The sequence below is a fragment of the Scyliorhinus canicula genome, chromosome 1 (genome assembly GCF_902713615.1).
Source record: "Scyliorhinus canicula chromosome 1, sScyCan1.1, whole genome shotgun sequence".
Taxonomy (NCBI): Eukaryota; Metazoa; Chordata; class Chondrichthyes; order Carcharhiniformes; family Scyliorhinidae; genus Scyliorhinus; species Scyliorhinus canicula.
In genome coordinates, this window is record NC_052146.1 from 217,628,046 (window position 1) to 217,652,465 (window position 24,420).

Sequence of the window (24,420 nt, forward strand, 5' to 3'; positions counted from 1 at the left end):
ACCTGAAAGTGGCGGACCAGGTTCGGCTGAGGAAGGGATGGGTGGGCCAAGTATTTCACTCAGGGCTGGATGAGAAGAGTTGGGGGGTGGCGATCCTGGTGGGAAAGAGGGTGTCGTTTGAGGCGTTAAATGTGGTGGCTGACAGTGGCGGGAGGTATGTGTTGGTGTGGTAAGCTGCAGGGGGAGCGGGTGGTGTTGGTGAATGTTTACGCCCCAAATTGGGATGATGCGGGGTTTATGCGGCGCATGTTGGGCCGCATTCCGGATCTGGAGGCGGGGAGCCTGATCATGGGGGGGGACTTCAACACGGTGCTGGATCCCCCATTGGATCGATCCAGGTCCCGGACGGGTAGGAGGCCGGCGGCTAAGGTGTTATGGGGATTTATGGATCAGATGGGGGGGGTGGATCCCTGGAGGTTTGCGAGGCCAGGGGCCAGGGAGTACTTGTTTTTCTCCCACGTGCATAAGGCCTATTCGAGGATTGATTTTTTTTGTCCTGAGCAGGGGGCTGGTGTCGAGGGTGGAGGATGCTGAATACTCTGCCATAGCCATTTTGGACCATGCCCCACACTGGGTGGACCTCGGGCTGGGGGAGGAGAGGGACCAACGTCCGCTCTGGCGCTTGGAGGTGGGGCTGCTGGCAGATGAGGAGGTGGGCGGGAGGGTTCGGGGGTGCATTGAGAGGTACCTTGAGGCCAATGATAACGGGGAGGTCCGAGTGGGGACGGTCTGGGAGGCATTGAAGGCGGTGATTAGAGGGGAGTTGATTTCCATCCAAACCCATAGGGAGAGGGGGGAGCAGAGGGAGAGGGAGAGACTGATAGGGGAGATAGCGAGGGTGGATAGGAGATATGGGGCCTCACGGTAGCATGGTGGTTAGCATCAATGCTTCACAGCTCCAGGGTCCCAGGTTCGATTCCCGGCTGAGTCACTGTCTGTGTGGAGTCTGCACGTCCTCCCTGTGTGTGCGTGGGTTTCCTCCGGGTGCTCCGGTTTCCTCCCACAGTCCAAAGATGTGCGGGTTAGGTGGATTGGCCATGCTAAATTGCCCGTAGTGTAAGGTTAATGGGGGGATTGTTGGTATACGGGTTACGTGGGTTTAAGTAGGGTGATCATTGCTCGGCACAACATCGAGGGCCGAAGGGCCTGTTCTGTGCTGTACTGTTCTATGTTCTATGTTCTATGCGGAGGCTCTGGAGGAGGGATTGCTGGGGGAGAGGCGCAGCCTTCAGGCCAGGTTCGACCTATTGACTACCAGAAAGGCGGAAGCTCAGTGGAGGAAAGCACAGGGGACGGTGTATGAATATGGGGAGAAGGCGAGCAGGATGCTGGCACACCAGCTCTGAAAGCGGGACGCGGCCAGGGAGATTGGGGGAGTGACGGATAGAGCTGGGAAGGTGGTGCGGAGGGGGGTAGATGTTAATGGGGTCTTCAGGGACTTTTATGGGGAACTGTACCGGTCTGAACCCCCGGTGGAGAGGGGTTTGTGAAGGGAAGGCAGTTGAATACAAACGTACGAAGGCTCCTCAACGTTATTATGATGCCGGCTGTGGAAGGGGAGGCGGAGATAGTGGTGACATTAGATGCGGAGAAGGCCTTTGATAGGGTTGAGTGGGGGTATTTGTGGGAGGTGTTGGAAAGGTTTGGGTTTGGGGAGGGGTTTGTCCGTTGGGTGAGGTTGCTCTATGAGGCACCGATGGCGAGTGTAGCCACAAATAGGAGGAGGTCGGAGTACTTTCGGCTGTACTGGGGGACAAGACAGGGGTGTCCACTGTCCCCCTTTCTTTGCGTTGGCAATTGAGCATCTGGCCATGGCATTGAGGGAGTCAGGGAACTGGAGGGGCCTGGTGCCGGGTGGGGAGGAGCATCGAGTGTCGCTTTATGCGGACGACCTGTTGCTGTATGTGGCGGACCCGGTGGGGGGAATGCCGGAGATGATGAGGATTCTTAATGAATTTGGGGGCTTCTCTGGGTATAAGCTGAACCTGGGCAAGAGCGAGTTGTTCGTGGTGCACCTGGGGGATCAGGAGGAAGGGATAGGTAGGCTCCCACTGAAGCAGGCAGGGAAGAGCTTCAGGTACCTAGGAGTCCAGGTGGCTGGGAGCTGGGGGGCCCTGCACAAGCTCAACCTCACAAGGTTGGTGGAGCAGATGGAGGAGGAGTTCAAAAGGTGGGATATGTTACCGCTGTGGTGAATGTAATTCACACTATATATAGTTGCCAATATCACTCCATGTATATATGTTCGTTATCTACCCGTTGTAAGATTAATGCTGTATATAGTTGCCAATATAACTCCGTTTATATATGTTCATTATCCACCATTGTAAGTGCAGTTGCACCATCCGACCACCAGGGGGAGTCGTTCTGGGAGTACGCGAGAGTTTGTACTGGGCTCCTCCCTTGGCTCCACCCAGGACTCCTCCCCCTGGGACCGATGTATAAAGATCAGTGCCTTAGGGCCAGCCTGCCAGTTCACCTGAAGTTCAACGACGAATAGGCTGGCTCTGTTGTAAGTGTATTAAAGCCTCTGTTCAGATCCAACTACACGTGTTCGCTGAATTGATGGTTCCATCAACCGCTGTCACTGGCGGGGAGGGGACAGTCCGTTAAGATGACGGTGCTCCCGAGGTTTTTGTTCCTGTTTCAGTGCCTCCCCATCCTTATCCCAAAGGCCTTTTTTAGGAGGGTCAACAGGAGCATTACGGGATTTGTGTGGGCGCATGGGACTCCGAGGGTGAGAAGAGTGTTCTTGGAACGGGGCAGGGATAGGGGGGGGTTGGCGCTGCCCAACCTCTGTGGGTACTATTGGGCTGCCAACGCAGCGATGGTGCGTAAGTGGGTAATGGACGGGGAAGGGGCAGCATGGAAGAGGATGGAGGTAGCGTCCTGTGTGGGTACGAGCCTGGAGGCGCTGGTAACGGCGCCGGTGCCGCTCCCTCCAACGAGGTATACCATGAGCCCAGTGGTGGCGGCTACCCTCAAAATTTGGGGGCAATGGAGATGGCATAGGGGAGAAGTGGGGGGCTCGATGGAGGCCCCAATACGGGGGAACCATCGGTTTGTTCCAGGGTATATTGATGGCGGATTTCTGGGCTGGCACAGGGTAGGGGTTAGGAGGTTGAGGGACCTGTTTGTGGAGGGGAGGTTCGCGAGCTTGGGGGAGTTAGAGGGGATGTTTGGGCTCCCCCTGGGGAACATGTTTCGGTACATGCAGGTTAGGGCGTTTGCCAGGCGGCAGGTGGAGGGGTTCCCCTTGTTGCCCCCACGTGGGGTATGGGACAAGGTGCTCTCAGGGGTGTGGGTTGGAGGAGGGAGGATTTCGGACATATACCAGGTAATGCAGGAGGTAGACGAGGCCTCGGTGGAGGAGCTGAAGGGTAAATGGGAAGAGGAGCTGGGTGAGGAGATTGAGGAGGGGACGTGGGCGGATACCCTTGAGAGAGTGAATTCCTCCCCTTCCTGCGCGAGGCTTAGCCTCATACAGTTCAAGGTGCTGCATAGGGCCCACATGACTGGGATGAGGATGAGTAGGTTCTCCAGGGGCGAAGACATGTGTGCTAGGTGCTCGGGGTGCCCAGCGAACCACGCCCATATGTTTTGGGCGTGCCCAGCGCTGGGGGAGTTTTGGAAGGGGGTAGCAAGGACGGTGTCAAGGGTGGTGGGATCCAGGGTCAAGCCAGGCTGGGGACTCGCAATATTTGGGGTTGCAGTGGAGCCGGGGGTGCAGGAGGCAAAAGAGGCCGGTCTTCTGGCCTTTGCGTCCCTAGTAGCCCGGCGGAGGATTCTTCTTCAGTGGAAGGATGCGAGGCCCCCAAGCGTGGAGGCCTGGATCAATGCTATGGCGGGGTTCATCAAATTGGAGAAGGTGAAATTTGCCCTGAGGGGATCAGTACAAGGGTTCTTTAGGCGGTGGCAGCCTATCCTGGACTTCCTGGCGGAACGGTAGGGAAATAGGCCGGCAGCAGCAGCAACCCGGGGACGGTTTGGTTCGGTGGGAGCGAGAACTGTGTACATGGGTTTGTGGGATGTGGCGGGTGTTGTCTCTTTCCTTTTTGTTTTTGTCGTTTGCTGTTTTTTTTCAGTTGCTTTTGTAGTTGGGTGGGTGTTATTCTTGGGTGTTTACCATGGTTCTTTTGTTAATATTGTGTTGTTCATATTTTGTGAAAATCTTAATAAACATTTTTTTAAAAAAAGTTGGTATCACCCAAGCTTTACCTAATCTATGAAATGAAATGAAAATCACTTATTGTCACAAATAGGCTTCAATGAAGTTACTGTGAAAAGCCCCTAGTTGCCACATTCCAGCGCCTGTTTGGGGAGGCTGGTACAGGAATTGAACCCGCGCTGCTGGCCTGCCTTGGTCTGCTTTAAAAGCCAGCTATTTAGCCCACTGTGCTAAACCAGCCCCAAGTGTAATCTAGTGTGCTCATTAACACAAAGGTGCAATTCTTGAAGGAATGCAATATCAGTTTAAGGCTTTTGGGATGTGAAAGCACTTTAGAATGCTGAACTGGGCTAGTCAGCCCCCTAACATTTTGCTATAACCTGCACAATACCTACGGGGGCCAATTAGCCTCCCGTGAGCCTTGTTGAATACGAGCTTCCCCGCTGAGGAATGGGAGTCCATCAGCAGGGTGAATGGACTCTAGCATAGAAGTCGGCCCAGATGAGAGCCGAGCATGTGTAGTCCCGGCTGGAACCTGAAGTGAACTGTGTATATAGGTAACTTTGTAATAAAATAAGTTTCTTTACGCCTCTCGTTTTTGACTCCTCTGTCACCACTAAACATTGCGTGTAACTAGTCTGACTGAGAACCCTGTGCCACCCGGGTCACCTGAGCTGGTCATGCAGAGAGGAGGACTTTACAAACAGATCAGTGAAATGAAAGGAAAATAAAACAAGGTCAAGAGGATCCATTACACAGTGAGAACGACCAATTACTGTCAACATAAAAAATCCCTCCCACTCTACTCTCTCCCCAGAATCATCACTCCACGCCCAAACCGCTCAAACAGAAAGCAAACAGTGTGATAATTAACCTTATATCAAATAAAGCCCTGAATCAAATCCTAAACTTGCCATTACAAACAAGACGAACAGAAGGTATTCCATCTCACATACCATTCATTGACTAAACAAACTCATTTGTGGGGCGCGCCCCTGACATATGACCTACGTTGCATAATATGCTATTGAAAAGTTGCTTATATTACAGCTGCATTGTAAAAGATCAAATGCATCCCAACAGTCAAACAAGCCCTTAGTATTGAGTGCCCAATGCAGGCTTTCAACTACATGATAGCACAGAGCAACAACAAAAACTTATTGATATCTAGGCTAGCTTAGTAATTAAACTAGGCTATACCAAACATTGTGACTGAACTCAGGACAGCCGATGACCAGAACTGAAAGAATCAGTCAAGATATCCTCATGTGGGATTGGGACCTGCAGCAATAAATTGTCATGAAAATAAAAATCCTAAGAGTCCGATGCTATCTTTCCCCATGGAGTATAATTCTAGATGAGAAACTAGTCCACAGATCCACATTCAACGGATTCATCTTTAATGATGCCGAGTGCATGTAACAATGTCCAGGTATTGAAAACACATAATTATCAGTTAATACCTTCATAAAATCTTCCGAGACAGCTAATAGTTGCCCAGTCAGGTATTAAGTATGCGCCCCTGAAGGAAAGACTCATCTGGCACATTGAAGATGTGATCAGCTCCATTATGTGTGATGTGGTGACGGGCAGCCTGAATCACCCTGAAGTTTACTCCTTTCCTGTACAGTTTGGGCTTGATGTTGTTAAATACTACGCACTTCGTTGTCAGATCAGCACTTGTATCCTGGCAATTACCAATCACCTAATCAGGTGACCTTGATAAGTGACACCATGGTGCTCATTTGCCCACCAAAGAACGAGCTCCTCTTTGTAGCAATGGAACCGTACCACATTTGCTCACCGGGGGAGGGTCAACTGGGTGAAAATTCACTCTGCCTATCTCCAGGGGTCTGCGGAATGTTTCCTCGTCCACCACCTTTTTGAATAAATCTGAGATAAACTGCACTGGGGTTTGGCCCTCGGTTCCCTCTGGTAGGCCAACAGAGCGTAGATCTTGTTGGCTTGATCGATTCTCCAAGTCATCGACTTTGACTCGTAACAACATGCTCTCTTTAATCGCTGCAGTAAGCTTGGACTCTAGTGTATGTCGCTGTCTAGAATCCATGTCGCTGGATTCTTCGCTCCCCCCGACGCCGAAATCGTGTCCAGCGCCGGGGCGGAGTATCCAGTTCCACACATGGAATCGGGACCGGCACCGGTTCCTCGATTCTCTAGCCCCCGAAAAGCGACGTACCCGGGAAGTACACGGCGCCACGTATCCTCTACCTGCAGCCAATGCCAGAGGCCCGTCCCGCTATTCTCTGCCCCAGACCGGCCGAAGTCTGGATGGCGTGGATCTAATATGGTCCCAGCTGTTCGGTAAACACGTGAGGCGGCTGCGGACTCAGTCCACGGCCGCCATAGTCGGGCGCGGGCCGATCGAAGGGCCCCCCCTTGACAGTCAGTCGTTGAATATCTCCTGCCAGTGCGGGGCCAATGCTGCTGAGAATTCTTTGTAAAAGTCTATCGAGAATCCATCCAGTCCTGGCACTTTCCCTGACTGCATGGAATGAATGCATTCCACGATTTTGCCCAGCCCTAGCGGTGCTTCTAGCCCTTGTTTCCTGTTGTCCGCTACCACTTGTATATCCAGTCTGTCAAACCCCCTCCGGGGTTTGGAGGGTGTATAGACCCCAGTAAATGCTTTTAAAGGCCTCGTTAATCTCATTTGCGTCTGCTCCCATCCTATCCTTTCTGTCCCTAACTTGTGCTATCTCTTTCATGGCTGCCTGTTTTCTGAACTGGTGTTGCAGCATGCAGCTGGCCTTGTCTCTGTTCCTGGCAGAGCTGGTGGACTGCTTCGCATGGAGAGCAGGTCAAATTCTATCTGCAGCTTTTTCCTCTCTGCCAGCAGTTCCATGGTTGGGGCTGGTGGAGTACCACTGACCACCTCTAGTATGGAGTGGATCAGCTGCTGCTTGGCTGCCTTTTCTTTCCTGTCCCTAAGGGCCCTATAGGCTGTGATTTCACCCTTGATCACTACCTTCAATGCCTTCCTGAATTTGGAGGGTGAGACCGCCCCATTCTGGTTGCAGGATAAATAACCATCGATGGCTTGTGATATTTTTGTGCAGAATTCCATATCGGCGAGGAGCGCTGCATCCAGCCTCCATGTGGGGTGTTGGTCCCATTCCTTCTCCAACTTCAAGTCTATGTAATGTGGCATGTGGTCGGAGATTACAATCGTGAAGTATTCCGCCTTTGTTATCCCTGGAAGCACCCTCTTCCCTACCACAAAAAAATTCTATGCATGAGTAGGCCTTTGCAGATGGGGGAAGAAGGATAATTATTTCCTTTTGGGTGGTTGAACCTCTACAGGTCTATCTTGCCCCCATTTGCTCCATGAAGGCGTTCAATTCTTGTACCATGCCTAACACGTTATCTATCCTGTGGTTAGGGCAGCACGGTGGCCTAGTGGTTAGCACAACTGCCTCACGGCGCTGAGGTCCCAGGTTCGATCCCGGCTCTGGGTCACTGTCTGTGTGGAGTTTGCACATTCTCCCCGTGTCTGCGTGGGTTTCGCCCCCACAACCCAAAAATGCACAGAGTAGGTAGATTGCCACGCTAAATTGCCCCTTAATTAGAAAAAATAATTGGGTAATCTAAATTTAAAAAAAAATCTATCCTGTGGTTGAATCTGTCCGAAGTTGGGTCCTGTGCACAGTTAAAGTACCTCCCCCCATGATAAATTGGTGGGTGTGTAGGTCAGGGACTTCGATCATTGTTTCGCAAATTCACGGAATAATACAGTGCAGAAGAAGCTCATCGGCCCATCGAGTCTGCACTGACGCATGGAAACCACCTGACCACCTGACTTGTCTACCTAATTCCATTTGCTAGCACTTGGCCCATAGCCTTGAATTGTTATGATGTACCCCATCCAGGTACTTTTTAAAAGATGTGAGTGTAATGTGCTTTTTATAAAATAAATTTAGAGTACCTGCTGTACCCGGCGCGCCTATGGGTGACCTATAAGGGTCGTGAGTTGTACTTTGAGACGCCGGAGGAAGCAATGGAATTTGTCAGGGACAATGGACTGGCAGGAGAAGGAGGAAATTGAACTTTTGAGGAGATGCTCGCTTTCTGTTCCTTTGGGTTTGTTTTTGTACTCTTTTGGGGCCATTGCCCTGTGTTTTTTCCTTTGTGGGGGTTAGTGGGTTGCTCCTTTCTTTATGTTTGGGTTGGTGTTGTTTTGTTTGCACCGAGATAATGTTTGAGCAGAGGGGAGGGAATTAGTGGGAGTTAGGAAGCTAGATGCCATGGGCCCCCCGACCAGGCTGATCATATGGAGTGTGTGAGGGTTGAAGGAGGTGTGAGGCCAGTCAGGAGGGCTCGTGTGTTCGCACATTTAAGGAGTTTAAAGGCGGCCGTGGCTCTTTTGCAGGAAACACACCTGAAGGTGGTGGATCAGACGAGGTTGAGGAAAGGGTGGGTAGAGCAGGTATTCCATTCGGGGTTAGATTTAAAAACGAGCGGGGGGGGGGGGGGGTAGCAATATTGATTAATAAACGAGTGGCGTTTGAAGTGGGGAGTATAGTGGCAGACTCTGAGGGAAGGTGTGTTTTGGTGAGTGGGAAATTGGAGGGGATGCCGGTGGTGCTGGTGAATATTTATGCTCTGAACTGGGATAGAGTGAAGTTCATGAGGCGGGTGTTGGGAGAAGGAGTTTGTCTCGATACAGGCACACAGGAGGGCGCGATTCTCCCAGAGAGGGAGAAATCGTAAGGCTGGCGTCAAATCCGGGCAGGTTTGACGCCAGCCCCCCCCTCCCCGACCGGGAACCGATTCTGGTCCCCGGTCGGGGCTAGTACGCCGCAGCCGTGAACTCCGGCATCGTGGGCTTAACGAATTTCGTTAAGCCCGCTTGCCAGAGTTTGCGCCGGCTGACGCGTCATATGACGTCAGCCGCGCATGCGCGGATTGGAAGACTCCAACCCGCGCATGCGCGGATGACGTCATCGCGCATTTGCGCGAAACCCGCGCATGCACGGGCCGGGATGCCCCTCAGCCGCCCCGCGAAATGATACAGCGGGGCGGCGGAGGGACAAAGAGTGCGCGGGTATCGGACCCGCTGCCCACGATCGGTGCCCACCGGCCAGACCAGGTGTGTTTGCCGTTCGTAAAAACAGCCGTAAAGGGCTTGGAACTCGGCCCATCGGCCAGCTGTGAATCGCTGCTGGCCGTAAAAAAACGGCGGCAGCGATTCGTATCGGGATTCGGGCGTGGGGGGGGGGAGAATAGCGGGAGGGCGTCAGACTAGCGTGGCCGTAAAATTTTATGAGCCCCGCTATTCTCCGCACCGTCGTGAGTGCGGAGAATTGCGCCCGGAGTGTTTGGAGATGGAGAGGCTAGTGGAGGAGATCCTGCAGGTGGACAGGAGGTATTCGGAGTTTGGGCTTTTATCCGAGGGGAAAGCGGTAGGGCAGTTGAGGAGGGTGAGGGGGGTGGTTTACAAAGATGGGGAGAAGGTGAACAGGATATTGGTGCATCACTTGAGGAAACAGAAGGCAGCGAGGGAGATCGGGAAAGTGAAAGACAGGGGGGTGGACACGAACTTAGTCCCAGTGGGAGGAAAGGGGTGTTTGGGGATTTTTACAGTAGGCTGTATGAGTTGGAATCCCCAGCCGGAATTGAGGGAATGAGGCGTTTTTTGGAGGGGTTGGGGTTCCTGAGGAGAATTTGGTGGAGGGGCTGGGAGCCCCGATTGGGCAGATAGAGGTGGTGCAGTGGCTTGAGGCGATGCAGTCAGGCTCCCCCAATGTTATCGCAGGCCTCGATCTCCTTGATTCTAAAATGGGATAAACATCCAAAGCAGAGTGGGTCCTACAGGCCGATCTCGTTGTTGAACATGGACGTCAAGTTATTGGCCAAGGTCTTGGCCTTGAGAATTGAGGACTGTGTGCCGGGGTCATAGGGGAGGACCAAACGGGTTTCATGAAGGGAAGGCATCTGCCGGCCAACATTAGGAGGTTATTAAATGTGATAATGATGCCCCCCGAGGGATGGGATGTTGAGGTGGTGGTCACCATGGACCATGGACGCGGCCTTGAGGGTGTGGGGGCAGTGATGGCAGCACCTGGGCTTGGAGGGGGCTTCGGTTTGGGCTTCGATATTTGGAATTCACCGGTTGTGGTGGGGGGGGGGGGGGGGGGGCTGGATGCGGGGTTTCGGGGAACGCAGGGAACGGGGATCGAGCGGCTTGGGTATTTGTTTGTCGACAGCTGCTTTCCGTGCTAGGAAGAGTTGGAGGAGGAATTTGAGCTGCCCGGTGGAAATGGGTTCCCTTATTTGCAGGTGAGGGACTTTGTGCGGCGGCAGGTATCGACCTTTCCTCACCTGCCACCCCAAGGGCTACAGGATAAAGTGGTGTCGAAAATGGGAGTAGGGGAGGCAAAGGTATCGGAAATGTATAAGGAGCTGATGGACTGGGAGGGAGCCCCGATAGGGCAGGTGAAGTGGAAGTGGGAGGAAGAGTTGGGTAGGGACCTGGAGGCTGGGCTGTGGGAGGATGCTCTGAGGAAAGTTAACATGTCCTCGTTGTGCGCCAGGCTTAGCCTTATACAGTTTAAGGTGGTCCACAAAGCACATATGACAGTGACCAGGACGAGCAAGTTTTTTTCGAAGGAGTGGAGGATAGGTGTGGGCGGTGTGCGGGTGGACCATATGTTTTGGGCCTGTTCGAAGCTTGGGGGATTCTGGCAGGGGTTTGCCGACGTTATGTCAGAGGTTCTGAAAGTAAGGGTGGTCCCAAGACCAGAGGTGACGATTTTTGGTGTGTCAGAAGACCCGGGAGTCCAGGGGCGAGAGAGGCCGATATCTTGGCCTTTGCCTCCCCGGTAGCCCGGAGACGGATCTTGCTAGAACGGAGGGACTTGGGCCCCCTGGAGACGGGGGTGTAGGTGAGTGATCTGGCAAGAGTTCTCAGGCTTGAGGAAATTAAGTTTGCATTGAGGGGCTCGGTGGAATGGTTTGCTCAGAGGTGGCAGCCGTTTATCGACTTCTTTGGGAAAAAAATTAAGCTGTCAGTGGGGGTGAGGGCGGTGGTTAAAAAAGGGGAGGCAGCGGGAGTTGGACAAGGTGGGTGCCGGCTGGTGGGGAACTTTTGTTGCAGTGTTGATTATGTAAAGCCATGTTGGCTGGTTTGGGGGGTGTTGTCCATTGTGTTAAAATTTATAATATAAATGCCTCAACAAAATATTTTTTTAAAATGTTTTTTGAGTATCCAATTATTTTTTTCCAATTAAAGGACAATTTAGCATGGCCAATCCACATACCCTGCACATCTTTGGGTTGTGAAGGTGAGACCCACGTAGACATAGGGAGATTGTGCAAGAGTGTAATGTTCTTTTCGGATGGCCTTATTTATTACAAGAACACTTGTAGCTTAAGCTAAGAACAATTTATTAGCATTAACTGTGGATAAACTAGATACAAGACAACAGATGAACAACAGTAAGATTATGTACAAGCAACCTCTCTCTTCAACTTGCTACAGCCAGTCTGAAGTCTGACTTTAACACATCACTTATATACTAGTGAGACTCCTAGTGGCCAGTCGATGATTTGCAACACAACCATGATATCACCACAGTGAGGCAACCCACCTCGACCACTCTCCCAGGCAGAGTATTCCAATGTTGGACAAATTCAGCATCGTCCCAGTTCAGGGCTTATATATTTACCATGATCACCAGGGCCAGTTCCAGGGACTCGTTGACCATCATGTATCGCCCCTGGGTCCCTTACTCTGTTTGTCAACGTGAATGCAACTGTCCTGTTAATTAGTATGGCCACCCCCATGTCATGGTGTCAAAACATGAATGAAACCATTGTCCCACCCAACCCTCGATCTCAGATGTGTCTCCTGAAGGAAGGCTATGTCCTCTTCAGACTTTTGAGATGGGCGAAGTCTCTGGATCTCACATTCCATGTTACCATCCAGTTTGAGGGGGGGGGGGGGGGCTATTGCCCCCTCCTGTGAGTCAACCATATTCACCCTGTGGGCCTGGCTCTATCCTTGCTCATGGGCCATTCAAGATGGCTGCCAACTACTTCCTCTTTTTCGCCATCTCCATGTGTTGTCTGCTACAACCATTGCTCTACCTCCTCTCCTCCCCCATGCTTCCTGTTTATCCCCCTGTACCCCGTACCCTCATGCTCCCCCTCCTACTCCCCCTCCCTCCTGGCACTACCCCCTCTCTACCTCCCCAACCCCAACTTATTGCCCTTTGTTTCCCCCGAATTTCTGTTTTTCCCTTCCCCTCGGCCAGGCACTTCCACCTCCCCTTGCTCTATGGTGGCCTTTTCATAGTCCTTTATCGTCTTCTCCTGGGCCTCCAGCTTCCACTCCATATTTTATTTTTATTTTTAAAAATAATTTTTATTGAAATTTTAACAAAATATAAGCATCTTAACTCTATTAACAAAACAACCGCGGTAACACCCCAAGAACAATACCCCCCCCCAACTTCAAAAGCAACTACAAACAAAAGGGGAAAAAAAACAAAAGAGCACCCAAACAACAAAAGGGAAAGAGATAGCACCCGCCACATCCCACAGACCCATGTACACAGTTCTCCCTCCCCCCGATCCAAACCCCCCCTCCCTCCCTCCCTCCCTCTCCCCCCCCCCCCCCGGGTTGCTGCTGCTGCCGGCCTATTTCCCTACCGTTCCGCCAGGAAGTCCAGGAAAGGCTGCCACCGCCTGAAAAACCCTTGTACTGATCCCCTCAGGGCAAATTTGACCTTTTCCAATTTAATGAAGCCCGCCATATCATTGATCCAGGCCTCCACGCTTGGGGGCCTCACATCCTTCCATTGTAACAGAATCCTTCGACGGGCTACTAGGGACGCAAAGGCCAGGACACCGGCCTCTTTCGCCTCCTGCACTCCCGGCTCTACCGCAACTCCAAAAATCGCGAGTCCCCACCCTGGTTTGACCCTGGATCCCACCACCCTCGACACTGTCCTTGCTACCCCCTTCCAAAACTCCCCCAATGCTGGGCACGCCCAAAACATATGGGCATGGTTCGCTGGGCTCCCCGAGCACCTAGCACACCTGTCCTCGTCCCCGAAAAACCTACTCATCCTCGTCCCAGTCATGTGGGCCCTATGCAGCACCTTGAACTGTATGAGGCTAAGCCTCGCACAGGAAGAGGATGAATTCACTCTCTCCAGGGCATCCGCCCACGTCCCCTCCTCAATCTCCTCACCCAGCTCCTCTTCCCATTTACCCTTCAGTTCCTCCACCGAGGCCTCGTCTACCTCCTGCATTACCCGGTATATGTCCGAAATCCTCCATCCTCCAACCCACACCCCTGAGAGCAACCGATCCCGCACCCCCCGTGGGGGCAGCAAGGAGAACCCCTCCACCTGCTGCCTGGCAAACGCCCTAACCTGCATGTACTGAAACATGTTCCCCGGGGGGAGCCCAAACTTCCCCTCTAACTCCCCCAAGCTCGCGAACCTCCCCTCCACAAACAGGTCCCTCAACCTCCTAACCCCTGCCCTGTGCCAGCCCAGAAATCCGCCATCAATGCTCCCTGGGACAAACCGATGGTTCCCCCGTATCGGGGCCTCCATCGAGCCCCCCACTTCTCCCCTGTGCCGTCTCCATTGCCCCCAAATTTTGAGGGTAGCCGCCACCACCGGGCTCGTGGTATACCTCATTGGAGGGAGCGGCAACGGCGCCGTTACCAGCGCCTCCAGGCTCGTGCCCACACAAGACGCCGCCTCCATCCTCTTCCATGCTGCCCCTTCCTCGTCCATTACCCACTTACGCACCATCGCTGCGTTGGCAGCCCAATAGTACCCACAGAGGTTGGGCAACGCCAGCCCCCCCCTATCCCTGCCTCGTTCCAGGAACACTCTTCTCACCCTCGGAGTCCCATGCGCCCACACAAATCCCGTGATACTGCTGTTGACCCTCCTAAAAAAGGCCTTCGGGATAAGGATGGGAAGGCACTGGAACAGGAACAAAAACCTCTGGAGCACCGTCATCTTAACGGACTGCACCCTCCCCGCCAGTGACAGTGGTAACATATCCCACCTCTTAAACTCCTCCTCCATCTGCTCCACCAACCTTGTGAGGTTGAGCTTGTGCAGGGCCCCCCAGCTCCCCGCCACCTGGACCCCTAGGTACCTGAAGCTCTTCCCTGCCTGCTTCAATGGGAGCCTACCAATCCCCTCCTCTTGATCCCCCGGATGCACCACAAACACCTCACTCTTGCCCAGGTTCAACTTATACCCGAGAAACCCCCGAATTCCCCAAGGATCCTCATCATCTCCGGCATCCCCCCCCACCGGGTCCGCCACATACAGCAACAGGTCGTCCGTGTACAGCGACACTCGATGCTCCTCCCCACCCTGCACCAGGCCCCTCCAGTTCCCTGACTCCCTCAATGCCATGGCCAGGGGGTCAATCGCCAACGTGAAGAGCAAGGGGGACGGGGGCACCCCTGTCTCGTCCCCCGGTGCAGCCGAAAGTACTCCGACCTCCTCCTATTTGTGGCTACACTCGCCATCGGGGCCTCGTAGAGCAGCCTCACCCACCGGATAAACCCCTCCCCAAACCCAAACCTCTCCAACACCTCCCACAAATACTCCCACTCAACCCTATCGAAGGCCTTCTCTGCATCTAATGCCACCACTATCTCCACCTCCCCTTCCACAGCCGGCATCATAATAACGTTGAGGAGCCTTTGTACGTTTGTATTCAACTGCCTTCCCTTCACAAACCCCATCTGGTCCTCATGAATGACCCCGGGCACGTAATCCTCTATTCTAGCGGCCAGGATCTTTGCCAACAGCTTAGCATCGGCGTTCAGCAGCGAAATCGGCCTATATGACCCGCACTGCAGAGGGTCCTTGTCCTGCTTCAGGATCAAGGAAATCAGCGCCCACGACATAGTTGGGGGCAAAGCCCCCCCCCCCCCCCCCCCCCCCCCTCCCTTGCCTCGTTAAAAGTCCGGACCAACAGGGGGCCCAACAGGTCCAAATACCTTTTATAAAATTCCGCCGGAAACCCATCCGGCCCCGGCGCCTTCCCCGACTGCATGCTCCCTATCCTTTTGATCACCTCCTCCAGCTTGATTGACGCCCCCAGTCCCTCCACCTGCTCCTCCTCCACCCTCGGGAATCGCAGCTTGTCCAAGAAGCGCCCCATTCCACCCCCCTCCACCGGGGGCTCCGACTGATACAGTTCCCCATAGAAGTCACTGAAGACCCCATTAACATCTACCCCCCTCCGCACCACCTTCCCAGCCCCATCCGTCACTCCCCCAATCTCCCTGGCCGCATCTCGCTTCCGGAGCTGGTGCGCCAGCATCCTGCTCGCCTTCTCCCCGTATTCATACACCGCCCCCTGTGCTTTCCAGCTTCCACTCCATATTGACCATCGCCTCCATCATGAGGGCTGTCACGTTTCCGCTGCCATTTCAACGACTGCTAGGACATCTCTCCTCATCTCCTCCCTGTGTTTCTGGAGCTCGGTATTGATGAAGCCAGTAAGCCTGTCATCAGCGGCTGGGTCGGTGCTGGGAGCTCTGCAGGTTCGGCTTTCCCGGTTCCGTGCCTCAACGTGCCGGCTCCAAGGCTGAGGCTCATTGCCTCTGCTGCCTTTTCGGCTTGGCGGCAGATTTTTACCCATCTCTCTTGGCAGCGCGGTTGATGGGAGGTTTAGGGTGGGGGATCTTTTGGTGCCGTTTGCTGAGGTTAAAAGGCCACAGTCGAAGCTCTCACATGAGAGCAGGAGTTGTGTTATATATTAACGATTTGGACGTGAATGTGGGGAGTATGATTGGGAAATTTGCAGATGCCAGAAAGATTGGCCGAGTGGTGGACAGTGTAGAGGATAGCTATAATCTTCAAAACGATATCGATGGATTGGTGGAGTGGGCAATAAAGTGACAGATGTAATTTAACACAGAAGTGTGAGGTCATGCATTTAGGGAAGTCAATCAGTTATAGACAGCACACAATAAATGGGAATATACGAAGAGAGGTAGATGAAGTGAGACATCTTGGCGTAAAAGTACACAGGTCCCTAAAAGCAGCAGTTCAAGTAGACACGGTTATAAGGAAAGCATATGGAATGCTGTCCTTCATTGGCAGACGTAGAGAATATAAAAGAAAGGATTTAATGTTAGAATTGTATAAAACACTGGTGAGATCACAACGGGAATATTGTGTACAGTTCTGGTCACCACATTACAGGAAGATCATAATTGTTCTGCAGAGAGTGAAGAAGAGGTTTACAAGAATGTCGCCAGGGCTAGAAAAGTGTGGCTATGAGAAGAGATTGGATAGGTTGGGGTAATTTTCCTTTGAACAAAGAAGGCTGAGGGGTGATTAAAGTGTACCAAATTATGTGGGGAAGAGATAGGATGGACAGGATAGCATTACTTGCCTTGATGGAGAACTTTAGAACAGGGGACATAGATTAAGATAAGTGGCAGAAGGTGTAGAGGGGACATGAGGAAGAACTTTTTTACGCAGAGGTTAGTGGGAGTCTGGAATTCACTGCCCGAGTTGGTGGTGGGTGGAGGCAGAGACCCTAAACTCTTTTAAAAGGTATCTGGGTCCAGTGGCGGACTGGCAGGGTGTCAGCTTGCCCGATGGCAAGTGGGCCCCTGATGAAGTGGGCCCCCTATATCAAATAATAATGCAATAAAGAAACAAACACAGACAACTGTTTTAGTAATAAAAAGGAAGAAGAAAAAAGAGAGAACAGGACACAAATAAGCAGTGCGTGAAAAGGAACGAAGCAGAGGAGATAGAGATAGATAGAGAAATACAGCACAGAACAGGCCCTTCGGCCCACAATATTGCGCCGAACTTTTGTCCTAGGTTAATCATAGAATTTTGGACAATTTTTCATGGCCAATCCACCCAACCTGCACATCTTTGGATTGTGGAAGGATCTAGAATAGTGGGGCCCGGGTCGGGCATAATTAAGGAAATTCCATGTTTTCAGCAAGAGTGTGTGAATTTAAAGATAAAGTTACAATTCGTGATTTGAGATGGTCGGCAACTTCAAAGGATATCAAGCAGTAGTCTTGCTTCAGCCGGTACATCGGTCCGGGGCCCGGAGAGCCAAGAAAGGGCCCGTGAATCTCTGAAGGGCCCTTAAAAATTATAATTAATTAGATAAATAAATCTCCAACTTCTTTCCTGAGATTTGTATTCTAACTTAATAAAATATAATTGTTTTTAAAAAGAGCAATACCAAATAAAAATGCAATAAAGAAACAAACAAATAATCACTCAGGTGTATGAAGGAACGAAGCAGTGTTAAACGGATGTGAAAATGAGTGGAGGGGGGGTGGGGCGGGTTCACCCGGGTCGGACATAGTTGGAAATCCATGTTTTCAGCAAGAGTGTGTGCATTTAAAGATAAAGTTACAGTTCGTGATTTGAGATGGTCGGCAACTTGAAAGGATATCAAGCAGTACATAGGGTCGTGAGGTCACCGAAAAGGAGAAGCGGTACCTTTGACCGTGAATCATGAGGCCAAAGATATTGAAGTGATAAGCCATGATCGGTAAACTCAAAGGGTTGCGACTTGTAACACTACACTGGTATCAAACTGGACATGTTAACTTTGGTCGTGGGACCATTCTTAATGTCTTACTATAGTCGGACCAAACTTCTAAGTTTCAACAGTTGTCTCAGTTGCTTGCTGGTGTGAACACTGGACAGTGGATTGTCTCCTCTTCTGAAGCTGCATAGGCCACAGTAGTATTGACTAATGAACATAGCCTATTGAAGTGTAAGTAAGTTATTTTATATTTTTTATCAAGTAGGGGTTTATCTGGCGTTCCTTCAAGTTATTTTTGCAATCATCAATATTCATTTTTCCCAATGTGGGCTATTTTTAATTAAGTTTTTATTTCAGGAATATTACCCCTACCAGCATGGAAAAGCAAAAGCATAAATCTGGGTCACTAAAACGCAAAGAACAAAAAGAAGCAAAAAGGAAGGAATCAGCCAAGTGATGCAGGCCTATTACAGAGTTTATAATACCACAAGTACAATCCACATCACTATCCAGTTCTGCAACAAATAATCAAGAAGCAAGAAACAATGCTCATGGTGATGATGCAATGATATGCGAGTTACAAGAACAGAGAAGAGCTACTTTGAATGTAGAGACAAATACAAGTGCATCCATTACTAATCAATCCAGGCCCAATATTTCTTCTGGCTTCCTTGTTCCGGTATCTGTACTGCCTGTAGTTGCAACATCTGAACACATAGCTTCAACTAGTGACAGGGAATCAGATATTCCTTCAAGCATAAATGACTTGGCTTCAGTAGCACATCCTGTAAATGAACCTACGCAAGAAAATGAAAGATCAATTACTGGAATCTTCCAATATCCATCACGAGCAAAGCTAAAACAGTTTTTTGCTGAACATCCACTTCAGCCACTTGATGATCTGCCATTTGATGCTCGTTTGTATGAGAGGAAAATTATGAATGATTCAGTCCCAAGAAAATGGCTAACATATAACAAAGAAGATAGATGCTTATATTGTTCATACTGCTTAGCCCTTGAGTTTCCCAACACTTGTAATCCATCACCCTTTGTATGTGGCTTTAGTGACTACAGCCGTATTAGCCAGAGCTTGACTTTACATGAATCGACAACAACACATGTCAGAAATGCTCAGCAATATATCAGTGTGGTTAATGATGGCACCGTAGATACATTTTTTGCAGCATCACTAATTAAAAGGAAAGAAGTATTGAAGCAGAGAAGTATTGTCATGAGGATTATAGACATCATAAAGATGTTAGGCAAGCAAGCACTTCCTTTTCGAGATCACAGAAATGAATCGGCCTACACTCTAGATAATGAGGTTCTGAATCATGGCAATGTTTTAAATACAGTGCAGTTGATGGCAAAATATGACCCCATTATGGCAGCTCACGTTTCTGCAGTGCAAAACAAGTCTAAACAAAGAATCAAACGATTAGAGCAACAAGGAAATGCTCAAAGTAAAGGCCGTGGTGGACTTGTTACATACCTGAGTAAAACAACTGTAAACATGTTAATCAAAATTATGATGAATATAATACAAGAAAGAATTAGTCATGAAGTTTCCCAAGCAAAATATTATTCTATTCAGGTTGATTCAACACAAGATAATTCATCCATAGATCAGTTTAGCATTATTATTCGGTATGTGCTTAAAGGTATTATCTGTGAGCGACTACTTTCAGTTGTGCCAAATAATGATCGTATAGGACAGGGACTTTTTGATCTATTGATTGAAACATTACAGCATCTTAAAATTGACCCCCAAAAATGTTTATCTGATAGCACAGATGGCGCTGCAAGCTACAATGGCCAGTATAATGGTTTACAAAGTAAAATTGGTGATGTGGCTGATCAACATGTTCATATATGGTGCTATGCCCATGTCTTGAATTTGGTGATAACTGAAACAACAAAATGTTGTGTGCCTGCAGTTTCTTTTTTCAATTTGCTCCAGAATATAGCAACTTTTGTGAAAGCATCATACAAGAGAATGGCTGTATGGATAGAAGTTGTTGGAAAACATCTAGGACAAGAAAAAATGAAACGATTAAAGCTAATTGGTGAGACCAGATGGTCAGGAAAATCCAATGCAGCAACAACTATATTTGGACGATTTGATGATGCCGCTGCCAGTACTTTTGTAAATCTATTGACATGCTTATCAATGATACAAGATTCAGAAAAGGTTGCATCAAAAACAAAACATATTGACTGCATTTACTGACTTGTATATATTTGAAACTACAACCCCGTTATGAAGTTATCTACAGACAAGTGGTTTACTGCATGGAGTTTGGTAGATTCAGCTACAACAAAGTTGAAGGAACAGACAAGAACATTTGATAATGTTCACAGCAAGGCTTTGGAATTTGTAAATAAATGTAATGACAGGATTTCACAGATGAATATGGATGAAAATCAAACATTAGAAATTGATGCGTTGGAAATTGATGCATTGCCAGTTAAGAGGCCGAGGAATAATAAAAGAATGACAGATGAGCTTATTGATGATGAAAGAAATTCCTCAGATTCTCTAGCTGATTTTTGAGTAAATGCGTTTAACCTAATAATGGATCGCATTGTCCAGTCACTAGAATCAAGCTTTGTACAACACAAACAGTTGTATAAAGATTTGTCCTGCTTGGACCCAGCAAAGTTTAAAACTATTGCAGAGAAGGGCCTTGAAGATGAAGCATTGGAAGGTATTATTAAGCTGTTTCCACAAATCAGCAAAGATCAAGTAATATTGGAATTGTTTTCTTTTGCTTCAAACTTTGATGTATTAAAGCTATTGCTTAATGATGGTGAGAATATGGATTCCAGTTGCAACAATTGTAAAATTTGCAGCACTTGCCCATCGTGTGTACTAAAAATTCTGGCATCCAACAGACTTCATGACAAGGCATATGATTACCTTTATGAACTTTATAAAGTCATCTGCACACTATCAGTTACTCAAGTCCAATGTGAGAGGACATTTTCAAAGCTAAAGATCATAAAGACAAGGTTAAGAAATTCGCTGTCTGAGGAGAATTTGGAATCATACATGTTGCTATCCATTGAAAAGGAATTGTTAGATGAATTGGATGCAGAAGCAATTATTGGCAGATTCGCACAATCATCTAGCGAACACAAACGATTGCTCTTAATATAGTGGAATGCATGCAATGCTCTATTGTGCTTTTGAACTATCTGTTAATGTGTAAATTGTGCAGTAAACTATTTAAAAATATCAACCAATTACTTAAAATTTTAAAAAATTTATAAAAAATTCAATTACAACATTCTGTATTTACATTTGGTATCTACTGCCAGTAATATGTACAGTACATGTACACTGTAATTACTAAGAAATACACATTTTTTCCACAAAAATTTTAATTGTGCCCTTTTTTCCATATGTATTTTTTGAAAATTTTATTTATTTGTTATGAAAATTAAATGATAGCATTGTAGTTGTGGGTGGGCCCCCTTTGTCTCCTGGCAACCAATATTTTTAGACCCAGTCCGCCACTGTCTGGATCTGCACCTTACGTGCTGTAAGCTACAGGGCTATGGACCCGGTGCAGGAAGGTGGGATTAGAAAGGGCACCTGGATGTCCTTGGGCTGACATCGACAAGATGGGCTGAATGACCTCATTTTGTGCTGTAACCTTTCTACGATTCTGTGAGAGCCACCTTTCGTGCGACCCGCTCAGCTCATGCTGCCACCGGAAACTGCACAAAGGAATTTTTGATCGAAAGCCAGGTAGAGCTTTAATTTCCTTGTTCTTCCAACTGCGTGGATTTTGGGGCTGAATATCAAATTCAACGGATAGTCAGGGGACCCACTTGATTTGTCACTCGATCACTGGTTATGGGTTTGCCTGACAGTGAGCAAATCATTCCGTCATTGGCAGCTTTTGTGATGATATGCAAAAAGCAATTCTGTACATAATGTTATACATGACCTCCGACCACTAGGTGGCAGTGTAAACCTGCCACGTGACCCTATGACTGGGGAGTTGGGAGTAGGTCATGTTGGAGGATAGCTGCATTTTGCTTTAACTCTACAATACTTAATTAATGTTAGTAGTTTATTACTTTATTTATATTTGTTATCTTTAACACGCAATTGTTTCATAAAATATTATTTGAACGAGATGTTCTGTGGTTCATCATTCACTTCGGCCAGTATACAGAACGTGAAATGGTACCAGGCATGATGATTTACTTATAACTCAAAGATTCTGCACGAAAATATCCAAATCACTGAAGCTAACTTTGAAGGATAAAGAAGAAAATGCCTCTTTACCTGCAAGCTATTGGCATCTGGTGCTCAATGCACAGTAAAACTTTGAAGCCTGGGATGGAAGGTATCATGGCACCTCAACAGCTTTGGATTATCAGTAACATAGATGAGAATTGGAGGGTGTTTAAGCAACAGTTCAAACTCTATGTTGCAGCCCTTGGTCTGCAGGCACAGCCCGTTGAGAGGTGTATCGCATTGCAGCTCCCTGTAGCAGGTCCCCAAGCAATTGAAATTTTCAACACTTTTGTTTTTGAAAACGAGGCTGAAAGCAAAAGCGTTGAGGAAGTTCTTAAACAATTCAATCGGCCTTAAAAAAAATGAAATCTTCGAGCGCTATATATTCTGGATGGGGACCCAGAATGCGGGAGAGGCATTCAATAGCTTCCTCACTGACTTACAATTGAAGGCGCAGTCGTGTAACTTCAGCATACTCTAGCCGTCAATGATGCGTGATCAAATAGTTTTGGGGATTTCCAATCATAAAGTGCACGAGCTGCCTTTGCGGGAAACAGACCTGTAACTCGAAAGTGCAATCCAAATATGTCATGCTAGTGAGCGTGCAGCAAAACAGATCACACGTTAAATCTCCGACATTTTGACACAAAGGCAGAAGAGGCAGCAGACGCCGTTAGTGTGGTGATGCAGCCAAATTAGAAACGTGCTACCAGTGCAGACGGCCATTTTGAGCGGCTGACCAGATCCTCCATTTTATGTCCCGATGTGGCAAACTCCATTTGCCACGGCAATGCCCTGCTAATGAAAAACATGTGCAATCTGTGTTATTATTTGTAGACATGGGGCAGAATTCTCCGCTCCCGCGAAAAATCAGGAAGGCCGTCGTGAACTCGGCCGAGTTTCACGACGGCCTCGGAGGCCGCTTCTCTCACCTTATTCACCCCCACCTGGGGGGCCAGGAGCGGCCCTCCGTAACTCTCAGCCACCGGGCCTTGACGCTTGCGTCAAGGCAGTGCGCCGAGAATGACGCAGCCGGCGCGCCTAAGTGACGTCAGCCGTGCATGCGCAGGTTGGCCGGCTCCAACCCGCGCATGCGTGGCTGATGTCACGACTGCTGACTGCTCAAACACGTGCATGCGCGATTGCCGTCTTCCCCTCCGCTGCCCCGCAAGACGTGGCGGCTTGATCTTGCGGGGCGGCGGAGGGGAAAGAGTGCGTCCCTTTGAGACACCGGCCCGATGATCGGTGGGCACCGATCACGGGCCAATCCCCTCCCGAGCATGGCTGTGGTGCTCACTCCCCTCTCCGCCCCCCACAAGCTTCAAACCAGCTTTTGGTGCCATGTTCATGACGGCAGCGACCAGGTGTGGTTGCCGCCGACGTGAACCGGTCGCAAACGGCAGGCCGCTCGGCCCATCCGGGTCGGAGAATCGCCGGTCGCCGTGAAAAACGGAGAGCGCCGATTCTTCTGAGCGGGGGGTGGGAGAATCGCGGGGGGTGCCAGAGGGGCGTGTCGTGAGTCGCTCGGCCCTCCCCCGATTCTCCCACCCGGCATGGGGAGCGGAGAATCGCGCCCATGATCTCCAGCAAAGACAAGGAGACTCAAGACACTCCAAGTAACAATGTATTTATACCAATTTGCAGCAATAGTGAATTGAAGGCAGATAATCATACGGATAATTGAGCAGTGCCATTAAAGATAAATGTCTCAGTGATAACAGTCAAGCTCGACAGTGCTGCGAGGGCCACTGATGCAAAAAAAAAGTGGTGAATTGAACCAAAAATAGTTGACAGAACGGTATTGTTAAGAGATTACAATGGTAACGAAATCTCGTCGATAGGAGCATGTGAGCTTAATGTTGATGTAAAAAACAAAATTCACGAATTGAAATTTTCTGTGGTGACGGTGGACAGTGAGTCTTTAATAGGAGATGAGGCCTGTGAGGAGCTACAGCTAGTCCGACGAGTCTATAATGCCGACAGTGCTGCAACTGGCCCTCATCCCTCAGGAGACATCATACTGAATGATTTCCCTGAAATTTTCCAAGGTTTTTGTACGTCACCATACACGTACAAGATTTAATTGAAGGAATATGCGAAGCCTGTGGTTCATGCGCCGAAAGTGTGCCGGCGCTATTAAGGGATAAACTAAAGGCAGAGCTGGCTTTGGGTGTCATTAAGCGTATTGAAGTGCTTACTGACTGGGTTAATTGAATGGTCTGGGTAAAGAAGTGCAATGGAGACTTAGAATCTGCGTGAACCCTAAGGATTTGAATCTTAATATTAAAAGGGAACACTACCCTACACCAAAAACAAAGGAGATAATATACGAAATGGCAGGAGCAACCTGTTTCAGCAAATTGGATACATCACAAGGCTTCTGGCAACTTAAACTAGATAAAGGGAGCACTAAATTTTGCATGTTCAAGACACCCTTTGGGAGATATTGGGCTTCCGAGAT